The sequence below is a fragment of the Herpailurus yagouaroundi genome, unplaced genomic scaffold (assembly GCF_014898765.1).
Source record: "Herpailurus yagouaroundi ecotype Mexico unplaced genomic scaffold, PumYag 205, whole genome shotgun sequence".
NCBI lineage: Eukaryota > Metazoa > Chordata > Mammalia > Carnivora > Felidae > Herpailurus > Herpailurus yagouaroundi.
The window spans coordinates 13,173,390-13,190,016 of NW_024412436.1; the positions used below are offsets into that span (position 1 = coordinate 13,173,390).

The window sequence follows — 16,627 nt, forward strand, 5'->3', positions numbered from 1 at the left end:
CCCCCCCCCCCCCCCACGGACTCTTGCCTCTGTGAGCTGTATCTAGCTTTGAGTTTCTCCTGCATCCCGTCCACCCCCGTGTGTATACAACCCAGGCCCCTGGCTCGGGAAGAGGCCCTCTGCCGTTGCCTTTCCTCCGGAGGACAGGACCCCCCCCCCCAGAGGGCTCCCCCTCTCTCTGCACCCCTTTCGCTGCGACACCTTGGAGGAAACTGAACTGTTACAGACTACGCCCCCACCCCCCCGCACAGTGCCTGTCGAACAGACTGCAATGCTCTGTACCTTCCCGAATAAAGGCCCTGGAGACCACCGTGCCGTCTGCAGTGTGGTCCTTCCGCCTCGGGGTGGGTGGTCCTGGCGCTCTTTGGGAACCGGGGGGTTGCGCTGGGGCTGCGGGGGTCCCCAGGGTGGGGATCAGATTGGATAATGTTTCGATCTGCAAAGGACGGAAGACACCCTTCAAAACTAGGCACTTCAGAGCTGCCTGGGGGGGCTCTCAGTCGGTGAAGCGTCCGACCGGCTCAGGTCATGATCTCGCGGTTTGTGGGTTCGAGCCCCGCATCGGGGCTCTGTGCTGACAGCTCGGAGCCTGGAGCCTGCTTCCGATGCTGTCTCTCTCTCTCTCTCAAAAATAAACAAACATTTAAAAATTTAAAAAAATAAACAAACACCAAGCCTTTCAACCTTCTCCACAAAATGTTTACATAGCAGTTCAGGAGTGTAGACCAGCCACAAAGTGCTTGTCCCGCACCCCTGGGTCTGGGGCAGCTCCGTGAGGTCCTCACGTATGGAGCGCAGCTCTGTGCAAGGTCGGGTGCGGGCTGCTCGCCTCTGTGCCCCCCATTTGCCCCCAGACGCCTCCACAAACAGGGCTCTGTGGTCTCCGTTATAGAGACGGGGAAGTTGAGGCTTCGATCCATTGTGACCTGGGAAATAAATGGGGAGCAGAGATTCGGAGAGCAGGCTTTGCCCGGTTTCAGATACAGTGCGGTCTTCCTCCTCCCCGGGGAGCACCTGCGGGTGGAGGGCCTTGTCCTGTCTTCCCGGGGTCCCCTGCCGGAAGCAGGGGGCCTGGTGCTTCCTGGCCTCGGCCCCCCGCTTCCGCAGGCTGGGGCTGCACCGTCTCCCAGAACGTCAGGCTGCTTCCCAGAGAGTCTGAACAGAAGAACCGCCAGCCGAGTTGGCTCCAGGGTCGGCCCCTCGGAAAGGTGTGTGGACGCTGGGTGAAGGCGAGGCTCCCCCAGGCCCCGTCTCCCAGCGACCGTCCTACCCACACCACCTCCGTGTTCGCGGCCACCGACGGGGTTTAGGGTTAGGACTTAGGCTCTGTCTGCTCCATTGGGATGTCACCTCGAAGGCGGGGGCTTGACCCTGTTCATTGATGTTTCCTCACCCCCTAGCGGCGCCAGGCACGTGACAGGTGCTTAGCGGACGTGTGCCGACGGTCCCCGAGCGCCCTCGGTGACCACGGCCGTCGGGTGCACGAACGCTCGTCCTCAGGCAGGAGAATGACTCACAGGTGGCCTGGGCTCCCTGGCCCCTGGGTCCTGCGCCCTCTGCGGCCGTCCCTCCTCCAATCACAGCCCTTTGTGCTGCAGTGGCTGTAAAGCCTAAAATACTATCTGTCCCTTTACAGAAAAGTCCGCCAGTCCCTGCCTCAAAGGAACAGGGGCCACTGAGGAAGAGTTACCACCTGCCAGGCACCATGCAGGGTGGTTGACGACTAAGCAGGACAATCCTTACGAAAACCCTGCGGGATGAGCTCCGTTCACCCCCATTTTGTACCTGAGAACGCAGGGGCGCAGAGGGGGTGAGCGACTTATTCGAGATCGCGCAGCTGGTAAGCAACTCAGACCCCGGCTTTGAACCACAGCTCCAGCTATTTCCGTGACGCTGCGCGACTCAGTCTACCTTCCGAGCCAGGGGGGGTTCACTGGGCGTGCGGCTACGTCACAGAATTTGGGGGGCGGCCTGGGGCCAAGCCAGGGTTTTTTGGTGGCTGTAACGCTGATTAGGCACTGCAGGTGTCGGTCCCAAGCGTGGCCCTCTCCTGGGGGTGCCGGCTGGGCCGCAGAATCCTGCGAGCCCAGGGGGAGCTGGGCAGCCTGGATCAGCCTGGATCAGTCGGGGAGGCACCGTGTGCTGGGCTCCACGCGCCCCTGCAGCCTCCTTCCCCCAGAGACCCAGACGTCAGACAGACAGACGTCATGGTCCCCATTGACCTGGCAGGTCACGGGCTGGCTCACACGCGCCTCCACAAAGACAGAAAACGCATCCTCATTTTCACCAAGACAGGGTGTGTGCGTCATCCTTGTCCCTTTATGGCGACAGCTGTGCCCCCCCCCTCCCCCCCGCGCCGTGAGTGCACGGGGCACAGACAGGCCTGAGCAGCGAGGTGGGAGCTGTCGCACCTCGGCTGGGTGTGAGCGCTGGCAGTTGTCTGGGGGCTTTTCTTTTTTTTTTTTCTTTTTTTTTTTTTTAATCAAGACATACTAACAACAAAATACAAGCACCGGAAGCGCTTCCCCAGCAGACGTTTATTTTCTCGTGGTTCCAGAGGCTGGACGGCCAAGATCAAGGTGCCCGCGGGTTGGTCTCCGGGGAGAGCCCCGAGCCGACCTCGCCGACCTCACTGGCCTCACGTGGCGCTCACGCAGGGCCACCACCTGCCCGGGCGGGGCCCGCCACCGTGCCCCCCGCCCCCTTAGCCTGCGAGGGGTTCTTGCCCGCACTGCTCCAAATACAGTCGCGAGGAGGGTTGGGGCTCCCACGTGTGATTTTGGGGGACACACACGTCGGTCCCCAGCCCCGTTGCTAACATCACAGGCTGTTTCCCGCTCCACCTTTCGTCCTGCACCTCCCAAACTTGTGAATGAGTTAGAGCGGTTTTGGGGTGCGGCACGGGGCGGGGGGGGCGGGGGGAGGGCCACGCTAAGTTCTGTGGGTTTCGATGAGGCAACACGCATTTGGGTTCTTTTAAAAATAGTTTCTGCAAGTCCTGGGCAATCAGTGTCTCACCGGGGCAACCTGCTGGCGACACAGCAGCCCTGTTTACCTGCGGTGGAAAAGAGACGCCCAATTTTAGTCCTGCTACCGCCGCCCACGGCCTGCTGCCTTGGGAGCAGGGGGAGGCCGCCCCCCTCTGGCCGGTGTTGGGCAGGACAGGCGCCCCCAAATGCCCGGTGCCTAAGATCCCTTCCCCTCCTGGCTTCTCCCAGCCTAGCTGCTTTTTTTTTTTTTAAGTTTACTTATTTATTTAGAGAGAGAGAGAGAGAGAGAGCACGGTGAAGGGGGGTTGCAGAGACGGGGAGAGAGAGAATCCTAAGCAGGCTCCACACTGTCAGTGCAGAGCTGGACCCGGGGCTCGATCTTACAAACAGATCACGACCTGAGCCCACATCAGGAGTCGGATGCTCACGGAGCCACCCAGGTGTCCCATGAGCCACGCAGGCGCCCCAGCTCGCTGCATCTCCGTCCTGAGGGGACACAGGGGCCGTGGCAGCCGTCGATTCGGGTTGGTGGCCCGCACCACCTTACCCCTGCAACAACCAGCGGGGGGCGGGATGGGGGGGCAGGCATGTCCGTGGATCACCTGTGCTGTGTAGGTTAGGAAAAGCGAGGGCAGGACCCAAGCCAGGACCGGAACCCAGGGGCAAGGTGGGCGTGGGGGCGGACAGGTAAGCGGGCAAGGGCAGTGCACCGTGCGAATGTCCTGTGGGGGTCGGAGGGGGCACAGAGCAGGGCGCCTGACCCGGGGGGGTGATGAGGTCGCTTGAGGGGGGCTCTGCAGAGGCGGTGCCACCCGAGGTCAGGGGTCAGACCATCCAGAATTCTCCAGAGGGTCCGGGGTGGGGGTGGGGGGAGGCGGGGAGGGAAGCACGTGCAAAGACACTGGGGCCCGGGGTCAGGCTGGGGATACGGCGGCTCCAGGCGGCGGGGGGAGCTCCGTGTGGGGCCCAGGTGGGGGTGGGACTGGCGAGCTGGGCGCCCCTCCACGGTGGCTGTGGCTGTGTGGGGGTGGGGGGGGACACACGGGGTGCCCCGCAGAGCAGCTGTGGGCTGGTGGGGGATGGGGTGCAGAGCAGCTCCGTTCCCCTCCCCGGGCCCCGAGTTAGAGGTGCCGGGGGACGGGGGACACCCCAGGAGCCCGGTGTAGGGCATTGCTCGCGGGATCCCACTCGCTGACGAAAGCCGAGTTCACGCGAGCCGTTGGTTTTCCTTCCTGACAGTTTCCTGTTTATCCAGCGCGGTCCGAACACGTTCCGCACATGCGCGTTGTCGGGATCCCAGATGCGCTCCTCCCCTCCTGCTCCCTCCAAAGTGCGCTCGGGGAGCCCTCTCAGGCCCCCTGCTCATCCTGAGCATCTTCCGGCTTCCAGAACCTTCCTGCTGAAACAGGCTGGCCTGTGGCCACACCCCTCCACACATGTTCCCCCCCACAGCCCCCTCCACACACATCCCTCCACACATACCCCTCCATGCACACCCTTCCACGCCGCACCCCTCCACACACACCCCTCCACACCCCACCCCTCCACACGCGCCCCTCCCCACCCGCTCACACCCACTGACAATTTAACACGTGCGCTGGGATTCCTCGATCAGAACAGGGTATGTCCGGAATCCAGGTCACGCGAGTGACGTTCAGAAGGGCCGAAGGTGCTCGCCGTGCAGAAGGCAAGCCGGGGAGGCGGAGACAAGCCGGGCCGGCCGCCTCGTGGGGGACTCCCACCTTCTCCTCAGTCTTCGGTTCTGAGGGATCCGCAGGGACTGATGGGCAGCTATTACCGGAAAGTAGGGGCGGCTCAGCCAACCCGTTTCTAGCAGGTCTTCGCGTCCCGCAGAGGAAGGAGGCGGCGAGTCCTGGTCGCTGGAGGAGTTACATGGAAGCTTCCTGACCACTTACCTGCAAGACGGTGGAGGTGGTCACAGAGAAGGGCGTCATGCCCTTGAGATCTCGTGGTTCCTCTGGAGAGCCGTTTAGGAAGAGATTTTCAGTCCACACACACACTTGTTTTTCAAAAATTTTAAATGATTTTTATTTACTTTGGGGGGGGGGAGGGGCAGAGAAGAGAGAGAGAGACCCAGAATCCGAAGCAGGCCCCAGGCTCCGAGCTGTCAGCGCAGAGCCCGACGCGGGGCTCGAACCCACGAACCGCGAGATCGTGACCTGAGCCCAAGTCGGACGCTTAACTGACTGGGCCCCCCCGGGCGCCCCAGAATCTTCCAGAATGTTTTAATGGACACATGTGGCTCCCACGGTGAAAAGGAGCCCAAGTTTACTGTATCAGATTCGACAAAACCAGACGGGCCGCCGGGGTCTTGAGGAGGGGAGACCGGCTGCAGAACTGGCGGGAAGTGAGCCTGGAAAGCGAGCTGGGGGGCTGGAGGGCATCGACCCTCCCCACCACGTCAGACCAGACTACTGTGGGCTGGAGAGAGAACCTGAGATTGACCGCACGCTCGGGGCAGGGGTCCCCACCGGGGCAGGCCAGCCAGAGTCCCTCACCACGGTTGAGGGAGGAACCTTTGCAGGCCGGACCTGGAGGCCGAGGAGGCAGGGAGGCCCACGCTCGCGGTCCTGGCATCTCTGCGAGGTGCGGCTCGGGCACAGCCCTGCCCCCCCCAACCATGTGGGGCCCCGGGACTCGGGGGCCACCGCGTGGCCACACCAAACAACGCCTCTTGAAGTCAGAGCTGAGCGGGAAGTGAAAAGCTTTCATGGAACTCGCGAGGCGCTCTGGAACCCCGTCGAGCCTCCGAAGTCCCGCCACCCCTGCCGAGGTTTGATGCTCATCTTTCCAAGCGTTGCTCTCTTTCTGCCCGGCTGGCTTCTCTCCGATCTGAAATCCTTCGAGCCTGCAGGCCTGTCGGCTCAGACTTCTTTGCGCGGCTAAGCAACCAACCCTCCAGACGGGCCGGAAGCCAACGGAAACAAATCCTGCCTCTGTGCTGGGTGCGGAGGACTCACTGCATAAAACAGTTTCCATTTTAGGTAGGAGGGGGCAGGTGCACTCCGATAGCCGCTTACCACGTCGAATTCCACCCTTCCTGCGCGAAGAGGTTTGCCTGGAACGGGACCCGGGTGGCACAAGAGAAAGAAAAGCGTTATAGGACCCGCACGATGTGGGGGAGGCGTCTCGTGTCTGAGAAACCTGGTTCCCTCTGTCAAGGGACTTGGGCCTTGCTGTGCGGCCCGTCCGGCAGGTCTGGGCGGCTGGACGCCCCGAGGATCCCGGATCGCGGAGAATTCATGCAAGGACTTCAGACCGCCAACCTCTGGGTGCGGTTTTTCACGTGGGCTCAGAAAGGAGACACTGATCTTGGTCCTGGGACCCCAGCCCTGGTTTCGTACGCTGTAACTGACCCTCATTGACCAGGCGGCGCCCCCAGCCCGCTGAGATGTCCTGCCTGGCCCTCACCCGCCTGGGCATCCACACGTGCCGTCAGCTCGATGGGAAAAAGAAAGGATTTGTACATGTGGCTTAACATTTTCTGGAGCTTTTATTTACTTGGAGAGAGACAGAGAAAGCTTGAGTCAGGGAGGGGCAGAGAGAGAGAGAGAGACAGAGACCCAGAATCCGAAGCAGGCTCCAGGCTCCGAGCTGTCAGCACAGAGCCCGATGCGGGGCTCGAACGCACGAACCGTGAGATCATGGCCTGAGCCGAAGTCGCTCAACGGACTGAGCCACCCAGGCGCCCCAACTTTTTCTTTATGTATTGTGCCCTTTACAGGAGGGGACGGTGGAGCGGGAGGTGGGTGGTGCCGGCGGGGACAGAAGCCTGTGTTACGTCAACGCCAAAGGCTTCGCCGATCACCTGCCCGGGCCTGGCGCGTGTGCATGCGAACGTGCGTGCGCGGTCGGTGAAGGCCAAGGCTCCTTTTGTTATTAGTGAGAGAAGCTCAACTTGAGCCGGTTCACAGACAGGAAGGAAGGAGCACCGAGGGAGGCAGGAAGGGCCGGGAGCACCGTGGCCGTGGTGAAAGGGGCGAGGCTAGCACCGGCCGTGGGGACCCCCTCCTCCGTCTCCCTGCGTGCCGCTGTCTTGTCCGGCCTCGGGCCCGATGTGGCTTCAGGCTTGCAAACACAGCCTCAGGACCAAGGAGGAAAGACCCCAAGGATCTCAGGAAAGACCCTCGATCGTTGCAGGTTAGCTGAGCGGGAGGGCTGGGTGGGCTGAGTGGAGGGACAGGCGGTCTCCCCCTGCCTCACGTGGGTGGTGTGTGGGGGGGTAACAGCTGGCCCAGGAGCAGAGGGGTGGAGGGCAGGGCCACAGGACCAGTCTGGCCTCGCCCGGTGGTTACAGTTCTGGAGCTGGGCCTGGGGCGCCAGGGAGGATTTGGATGGGGGTAGGAGGAAGCTTCTGAGTGTTTGCAAAGTGCTTGCCTCCTCCGCCAACGACATCCCCAGTTTTAAAAGTTTCTTCGCTTTCTAGAGGGGTGTGTGCGCGTGTGTGTGTGTGTGTGTTAAGCGTGGCTATTTTTGGTGAAAAGAAAACCGTGCGCCGCTCTGACCGCTCGTCTCAGAGCCTGATCCCTTCTGGGGGCCCAAACCTAGTCAGTGGGAAGAGGAATGGCCCACCCAGGGGCCATTCAGGCCGCCCGTCTCCGCAAGGACACGGGCCCCGGAGCCGCGGCGTCTTGACGGGACCGGGACGCCCAAGCTCCCCCAGGCCCCGGAGGTCCCGCTGCCCGTGAGCCTCTCAAAGTGTGCCCCATTCACAGGAGCAGCCACTGCCCCGTCCCCGCTTCTCCTCGGCAATTCCTGGTTTCTGTCACTGTGTGAGGTCTCAGCGACCCGGCTGGCCAGGCCCGGTCCACAAACCCCGGCGCGGCCCTTCTCGTGCCCGGGCCCTGTGTGTCCCTCCCTGTGACGGGCCTCTCCCAGAGCCTGGGGGCTGGGGATGTGGGGCATTCTGGGGCACAGACGCCTTCATGCGGCCCAACGTGCCCCCTACGCCCGGAAGGGGGTCCCTCTGACGCTGCACTGCTCCGCGGGGCCTTCCCGGCCCCATGATCTGAGCCCGGTGAGTATTTGGAAGATGCACCTGATCAGGAAAGGCTCCCTGGGGTGTATCTCGGGTCATCGCCAGCCTTAGGCCCGGGTTTAGCAGAGACCGAGCCAACCCGAGGCCCGTTTCTGGGGCCTTGGAGGGTCGCCCCGCTTGAGCCCGGAGTCTCACGGACTGACGGGACTTTGAAGCAGTCCCGTCCTGAACACTCAAGGGCACTGCGGCCGACAGGCCAGAGAAGCCCCAGCACGCGACACCTGGAGACTCGCCTTCCCCGGTGCCGGGCGCTGCCTGAGACTCTACAGACGAGGCATTCCAGAACCCCCTCCTGCTCTTAGTGCACCTGACTCACGGCGTGAGGGACGGCGAGGGGCGCTCGCTCCCCAGGACAGCTCTGTCGCTGAGCCCTTAGCGTCAGCTCACAGATCTGGGGCCTGCCCGTCAGGGGCGTTCTGAATCCCGGTTTGTTCGTCCACTTGCTCCTCTTCGTCTACAAACTCGATAAGCTCTCCAGGCCTTGACCCCGTCGGTGAAGAAAATGCCGGCGGGGCCCTGGACTGTGCCCTGCCCTTCCTCCCAAGTAGTTCAACCGGTCCCTTGTTAGGGCTGAACAGCTCATTAGAAGTGCTCCTAACCGCTTCCTAACACGCCCCCAAATGTCTACGTCACACACATTTCCCCCACCAGGCGTCTATAGGGATGAATCCCGTCTGTACCTTATTCCTGGTGATCCCGGGGGTGGGGGGGGGGGCGATGCCCAGGATGGTGGTTGAATTCCCAGTTCCAAAGGGATCGGATCACCAAAGATCTACCCCCAGAAGAAGGGGAGGGTGGGAAACGAAGCCCTGCCCTCGGAAGGACAGCCAGCCTTCGTGCCGAGAGAACAGCATCAGCAGGTTTGGCGGAGCGAGCGCGGGAGGCGCTGGGGACCAAGTCTGGGTCCATCCAGCCGGAAAAACAAGAGCACACAGGGGGTTGAGAAGCCACCAGAAAGGTCACATGAACGTTTATTACATAGAAAAGAGAAACAGGAAGAAAAGGTGTCTAAAGTTGTATTTCAGGATTTAAAAAAACACAGATTTGGAATGCCAAAGGATTGCCATGCTTTGTGTATCTATAATAGGAATATATAAATATGTACACGGGGCTATGTATACAGGTTCCTAGCGTCATGCACGCTGTCTGCCATGACGTATACGGCATGGCGTTTGGGCTGTGACTTCTGAAGCTGGCGGGGCGCTGGGGAAGTCGGGGCCCTGCTCGGCACCTCGAGGGGCGCGGGGCCCCGGGCAGCAGAGGGGCCCCGGGCAGTGGCGGGCGGGCCTGCCGAGGGCTCCGTCCTGAGAACACTGGGAAGGCAAAGCTGCAGGCCTGGGCCCCAGGCTGCAAGTCTGGAAGCTTCCCCAGGTCCCCAACCTGAGACTTTCTCCCTCTCATAGAACCGAGGAAGGCTCCCGTCCACGGAATGCGCCGGAAAACCGCCTTGGCAGGCTCGTAGGACCCCAAGGGAAGTGGCCGCGGGTGGGGTGAAGCCGCTGTGGGTCTAGGCAGGAGTAGAAAGAGCGAGCCCTGGGAGACCGGGCAGCGGGTCTTGCCAGAGAACCACGGAAACGTACAGGGATTTGCTTAACAGAAGGAAGAGAGACCCAAACAGTCAATCACGGGTCAAAAACTCCAAGTCTCAACACAACACTCGTCCAAATATAAATTCGGCTAATATGCACACACCCAGGCTTGTGTTTATGTATGTTGTTTAAAAAAGTTTGGCACCAGCTACGACAGGCCTATCACTCGGCCTGTGCAGAGGGCCAGCCAAGTGCTCCCACGGGGTGCCCGGCCAGTTACGGCCACCATCGCCTGCTCCCCGGTGGGGACGCCCAGCCAGGCGCTGACCCAGAAGGCGGGGTGGGCCTGACCTCCGTCCCCTTCTCTCCCCGCTGCTTCCCATCCTGGGGCCGGTGGGAGGGTTGTGGGAAAAGGAGCCTCAGAGGAGAGGACCGTCTAGCCCCAGAAGGGCCCAGAAAGGGATCACGGTCCCCGCCGCTCTGGGCAGACCCACGCTGTCCCTCCCACAAGCCAGGCGTGGCGGACGAGCACAGCTGGGTTTGGTGGGTGGGGGTGTTGAGCCAAGGGTCCCCAGGAGGAAGAGCTCCAGGCCCAGGGCCCTGCAGATGGTAAAGGGGACTGTGCCCGCCAGAGCCACTCTGGAGGGACGGCTCCCGGGGGGTGTGAGAGGCCCCTCTGCGGACATGAAACACCCAGTCCTAAGTCCCCAGAGTCCCGTCCTCACCCAGCCGCCAAAGGGGCTGTGAGCACACGTGTGTGTGCGTGCGGTGCTGCACGCGTGTGTGACAGCGTGCACCTGTCTGTGCGCCTCACCTACGGTGACGGTGGCCCGGGACGGACTGCGGGTGGCTGGCATTTTGGCAAATCCAGGCAGGAAGGGAGGGGCCGGGGACCAAAGCCGAGGAGAGAGACAAGCTGTACTGGAAACAGGACCCGTACTCGTGCGACCCTGTCCTCTGCCTCCCGCTGTGACAGGATCGGGACGGGGCCGTGGAATCGAGGGTCGCCCGGGGTTGGGCTCGTCGTCCTCCAGGCCCTTGGCTCGGAGAGAAAAGGGACCGACCGGCGTTGGCTGCCCAGCCCCCCCTTGTCAAACGGAGGCACGAGCCGGGAGGAGAGACGAACGGCACGGAAGCTGGAAGTCACCCCCGAGGTGCCCCACGCATCACCACGGGGAGGGTCCCACGTGGCTTGCACGCCCGCGACCCCGTGAGCGTTCTGAAGCCCTAAGAGCCCGGCGGGTGAAGAACGCGGGAGCCCGAACATCGCCCACCTGCTCAGGCCGCTCCCGGCCTCCCTTCCCACTGCCTGGCCTCACCATCCCGACACACACACGGCGCCCTCCGCGGGGAGAGGCGCCCCTCCTGCCTCCACTCACTTTGCTGTTCCCCCCGAGGGCGGGAAGGGCAGGGCGTGGCGGCCAGGGCACCGGGAGACCCCCGTCAGTCCACACCAGCGTCCACGGAGTGCTCTCTGGATACAAATGCAGGGCAGGCAGCCCCACCTTCGAGAACCACCTGCCGCCAGCACAGGGGGGACCGCTGAGAAGAAGGAAGCCCGTCTCTGCTCAGCCCCGGGGCAGGTTCGCGGTCAGCAGTGGCTCCGGACGGCTCCCGCACGTGCAAAGTCACGGTCTCCAGGGAGGGTCACAGTGCATCTGGGACCCACCTAAGGTCCCTCTGAGGAAAGCCCTCCAAACCAACCAGCAAGCGGGAGTAATAAACATGCTGAACAAGGTCTGCGGCCACCACCTGGGGGGCTTGGGTCTAAGTTCCGGGTCCCTAAGCGGTTGACGCGACACACCTGGGCTTTCTCTGCCAATGCCACCAACGGGGTGAAAACAGCGAGTGTCGTGGCAGCCGGAGGGGCCCGGGGCGCAGGATCCAGGCAAAACCAAAGTAACCCTCGCAAACTCACCCCTCTGTGCAGGGATGGGGGTTCGGGAAGAAAGCATCTGAGACTTACTTTTGCATTTTTAAGAGCTGAGCTGTGGCGAAAGGGACAGCCTTCCCCCTGGAGAGCCCCAGGCCTCCAGAAGGCCTTCTCTCCTCCTGGGGACTCAGCCCCCGCCTTGCGCTGGCCTCAGGGCTCAGTGTTGGGATTTTCCTTCTGACGCCCGGGTCCCTGTTCTTCCCGGGCGAATGGTGACCGTGTGGCTTCTGCCACTGTCTCTACGTGTCCTGCCCACTGCTCCTCGGCCCTCGGGGCGTCCGCATGAAGCTGAAGTCACGGCCCTGCCTCTGGGAGTGGTGGTCAGAGCGCCCGGAGCCCCCAGGCGGGGACAGCGGGGGGCCTGGTCCTCCGTGTTAGGACCGGGCAGCTCCCCCGTCGTCGGGGCTGACACACGGCTCTGGGGCCACACAGGGAAGGCATCTTGCTCCTGGTCCCTTCTTTACGCCCCCTCAAGTGCAGCCGGGGACGGGCTCCAAGGCCAGGCCTGCCGCTTCTGAAGCCGGGGCAGAGGGGCAGCTGGAGCGTGTCGGCCCCACTGTGGCCCCCGCCCCACAGCGGCCAGAAAGGTGCAGGGACCGGGGCCCGACGTCCCCCATCCCCCGCCGCTCCCACGGGGCTTGGGCCTCCCGGCCGGAGGTCCTGGACTTTACCGCGGACTCGGAACTGAACAGTCTCCACCATGCACGGGACGCCCCCGGGTCCCGGTGGCTCCTTCTTGCCTCAGGAACTGCCGCTCCGGTCCGAGGGCCACCGCAGGGTCCTGGGTGTATCCCGTGTGCTGCGGCCTTCTCTGTGTGCCTGAGGTCCCTGCCCCAGACACCCGCGGCTGGGGGGCATCCTGCAGAAGCGTGAGCACCGAGAGGCCGCACCTGGGGTGAGCCCGGGACCTCGGGGCCATCGCCCGTGTGCTGCGTCACTTGCTCACGGGAACCCTACTTTGCAGCTGGCTGCCGTTTAACGAATCGGCTGAACTTCCAACAGCCCGAGCGGCCACCTCAGACTCCTTGGAGGCCACTGGCCACTGGCCGTCACCTGAGGACGGTGACACTCAGGCCACAGTGGGCTGCTCCCCGGTGAGGCGATCCTCACGGACTCTCCGGTTCCGAAGCAGGTGGCAGCGGAGGGGAGCCTCGGAGGCGGGGGTGCCCAGGGGAATGGGCCTTCCGAGCCCACCGAGCCCTGTAGTAGGCCGCCCCCACCGGGCTCAGGGTGACACTTGTCACCCAGGAAAACCCCGCCTGTGTCTGGACTGCCACTAAACGTGCCACGGAGACTGCTCTTTCCTCTCTGCCCCTCCGCGGCCGGAAGGCAAGATCCTCTGCTCCCAGCAGCCTCCTGGTCTCTTCCTGGCCCAGACGACGCCGTCTTCACCCACCGGCAGGTTCTGCCTTTCTGCAGAAAACCAAGCCTGGTCCCACGCGTTGAAAACGCACAGGATCGCAAACACGGAAGCAGCAGCAGAGAGGCCTGGCTGGGTCAGGGGGGAAAGGACAGGAAGACGGACACAGCCAGGGGTTTAGGAAGTGCAGGCCGGCCCCGGGCGGCCACGGGAGAGGACCGGGCGGTGGTCAAAGCCAAGCGGCTGGCAGAGGGGCCGGATCGGGCCGCCTCCGACTCGGCGCTGGGGGTGGTGGGTAGGGGCTGCGGCCGGGGGGGGGGGGGTTCCACTTCTCCACGGGGAGCCCCAGGCCCGCAAACAGCTTGGAGCCAGACCCACGGTTTAGCAATTCCCGCGAGACGAAAACGGGCGTGCAGATGTCCACCTGTCACATGACCTTGGATCTCCTTTCTCTTAACCTCAGATCAACACTCGACCCGCAGTGGCCCGAACAACTTCCGTGAGCTCCTGCCCCCCTCCCCCTCCAGGATCCAACTCACAATCTTTTACGCAGGTGCCGCAAAGGCCCCGACTGTCCCTTTGCAGCGGGAGGAACCCCCGTCACAACAGCAACGTCCCCGGGGACTCGTGCGCAAGAGGGACTTCCGGAGAGAAGGGCACGACTCCTAGTTTTCTTTTTTTGCCGCTCTATATCCCCGAACGCTCTCGAATGCTGGGTTTCCTTCCGTCGCTTCCTGAGGCCCAAATCTGACCTGAACCAACAAGGTGACGCTATTTGGCGTTTTTATTGATCCCAATCGGCCCGACCGTTCACACGTCTCTCCGCAGAAACGGTCCTGTGCTTGACGGCGGGGAGCTGGTCCCGACTGGGCAGCAGGAAACGGGCGGTAAACGTCTCTCGTTCTTTCTCGGATCCGGGTTTTTGGAATTCCGAGACCCGTCCAGCCCCGAGGATTTCCGGAGGGCCGCGGGCCGGAAGCGGAGTTAAGTGTAACGAGAAAGCTTCTGGCCTTCGTTGGGGATTCTGGTCTGGGGGGGGTGGGGGTCACTGGCCTCCTTCCAGGGAAGCAAAGATCGAAACACAAGCGGGCCCAGAGATTTGAGCCATGAGGAAGGGAGTGGGCAAAGCGTGGGCTGCAGAAAGGAGAGGCAGGGCCAGGAGACGCTTGGGGGGACCCAGGGAGCCGTGCGAGGCAGGGGTGAGCCCAGGATGCCAGCTTCGCCGTCAGCAATCCTGACCCCACTCCCTACCCCGCTTGAGATGCTCGGGGCTCCCGCGTCTTTCTGGAGCAGGGGGAGGGGTGGGCAGCCTCACAGCCTGCCAAAAAAAGCAGATGTGTCTTCGAAATAAATATCTTTCTAAATCGCCCCCACTTGGCGCTCCAAACCCGGGACACGGCAGAAGAGAAGACGTAAGGGTCCTTGTGTCCGCCGCTGCCTGGTGCGGCCCTCACGGACCACCCCGGAGTTCTTGGCGGCTCCTTCGGGCTCACAGCTGCTGTGGGATGCCCTGCTCCTTGTAGCCTGCGAGGAAGAAGCAGAGAGACGGGGTGAGACGCTAGCTTCCTCCGGGATTTCCCCAGGAGGTGCCTGCGAACCGGAATATGTTCGTGAGGCCTTATTCTCACTGAAGTAGAAATGACTGCTATGCTTGGGGGAGGGGGGGGTGTCCGACTTTTCCCAGGGGCATGCACTTTTTAACGGGAAACAGAAGGATGAATGGAGAGCTGTGGAAATTTGGGTTCACTGGGGGTATCGGAGAGGAGGGTGTCCGGGTGGGGGCGGTAAGGTATTCAACGTATTCAAGGTATTCAAGCCACACCCCAGAAGTCATTGCCTGGTGTGACTTCCCAGGGCAGAGCCGTGGGAGGCAGTGGCAGTGTGACAGGCACCTGGGACGTGTGGATGGACAGGAGGATGGAAAGCAAAACAGAAGACAGGACGCAAAAGACTGTCGCCGCGTGTGTGAGCTCAAGCAGCCGGACGTGTGGGACACAAAGGGCTCCAAGCCTTTAAAACACCGTTAATCATTTTGAGGCCGTTGGGAAAATTCAGCCACTGGAATCTGCTGAAAGGTTCCCCCTGTTAGCTGGTCACTCAGCCCCCAGAGGGAACTTCTGTGGACTTGACTGCTTTTTGTCTATTTCCCAAATTATTCACCAATTTGGGGGCGGAAATGTAGGAAAGAGAGAAGATGTCCCAGATGACACAGGAGTGACCGTGAGTTGGCAGCTGTTGAAGCCGGTGTGGGCGCTGAGGGGCTCAGTATACCAGGCCCTCGGCTTTTGTCTATGTTTCAACGTTGTCCAAAGCCAAAAGCTAAAAATCCAAACAAAAAGAAAGCAAAAGCAAAACCCGGGATACACAAAAGACGCGAAAATAAATACAAACAGATCTAAAGAACAAAAACAAAATAAAAGCCTGATGGCCAAGTTGGTGGCGGGGGGGGGGTGCAGGGAGCATCCGTGTTCTGGGGGCGGTGAGGCCAGTGGCGGGTTCGAGGCCGCCCATCGCCCATCGGCAGACTCACCTTGGGAAACTTGGGGGCGACGCAAGATGTGAGGCCGCAGGAGGGAGCGGAGAGAAAGAAAGAGAGAAAACAGGGTGAAAACAGAGGCCACGGGGGCTGAGGAGGAGGCTGTAGAAGGACTGTGCCCCGGTCCAGGGATCAGCAGGTGCATGCTGGGCTGCAGGGGCTCACGGGAGGCTCTCATGGGGCCACCCCCAGCCCCACAGCTCAACCAAGCCCACTGCTCCCTCCAGGACCACCCCCTGCCCCTCACTCTCTCCTCGCCGCCCCCCATGGGCGCCTGGAGATGAATTCCAGGTGGGCCCCAGGAGAGATGCCTGCAGGACAGACTGAAGATTTGGAAGCGACCCATCCCGGCCCCAGCCTGGCTCCGCCTGAGCCACACGGTCACCCTTTATAGGGACAGGAGCCACACACAGAAAACCTAACGCCTCGGGAAAGCCCGAGGCCGGGTGGGGGGACGGCCAACAGATTTTGTCTTGCCGACTTTCCGGATCAGCGGGCGGCGGTTGTCCAAAGCCGTGTATCGAGAACACACACGACTCATCAGCAGGAAGCGTCCTGAATCCGATCGGCAGGGTCTGCCCCGGGTGCAGCGGCAGAGGGAGAGTGCCGGAGAACTGCCGAGGACGTATGGACCCGCGACCAGGACGGGCTGTCGTGGGCCGTACTTTGTCGTTATTCACATCAGCAGAGCAGCAAGCTCCTACGACCTCGGTTTTAACGTCTACTGAGATCCGGGTTTAACCTGGTGGTCCTCTTGCTGGGGGGAGGGGGGTCTCTTGGGGGTACGTTTGTCGATGACGCTCTGGACAGGGCTGTGTGAAAATCATCCCGCTCTGTTCCGACCGAGAAGTTTCCTTCTTTTTTGCGGCGAGGGGCGGGATGACCCCAGAAAGGACAGCCCCCGTCCACCTGTTGATTCGGGCGGACAAGTCAACTGCGGGTCCTCCCCTCAGAGTGTCCATCCTGGGAGGTTTCCTGCTGCAGCCACGTCTAAAGACTCTGGTGCAAAAAGAGCATCCCCGGAGCCAGTGTGGGGACATCCAAGGAGCCGAGTGACCACAGCGAAGGTCTGGAGAGGGGTGGAAATGGGGGTTCTCGCACTGGTATCCCGTGGCCCACCCAGAGTGGCCACCCGGACATGGGAGGGGTTTCCGGCTAAGACCACAGTCTGGGGTGATGGAAAGAGAGGATGTGACCAGGTTTCCCCCCCATCTTCTTGG

At 62.2% G+C, this 16,627-nt stretch overlaps 1 long non-coding RNA gene across 1 annotated transcript in view; it reads right to left on the minus strand.

Moving 5' to 3' along the window:
* Positions 1-8,988: 8,988 nt before the first annotated feature.
* Positions 8,989-16,627, minus strand: part of LOC121015146 (uncharacterized) — a 17,521-nt gene continuing 9,882 nt past the window's right edge. The window contains exon 2 of the long non-coding RNA XR_005783659.1: positions 8,989-14,395. This is a non-coding gene — a long non-coding RNA (uncharacterized LOC121015146). The remainder of the gene's footprint in view (positions 14,396-16,627) is intronic.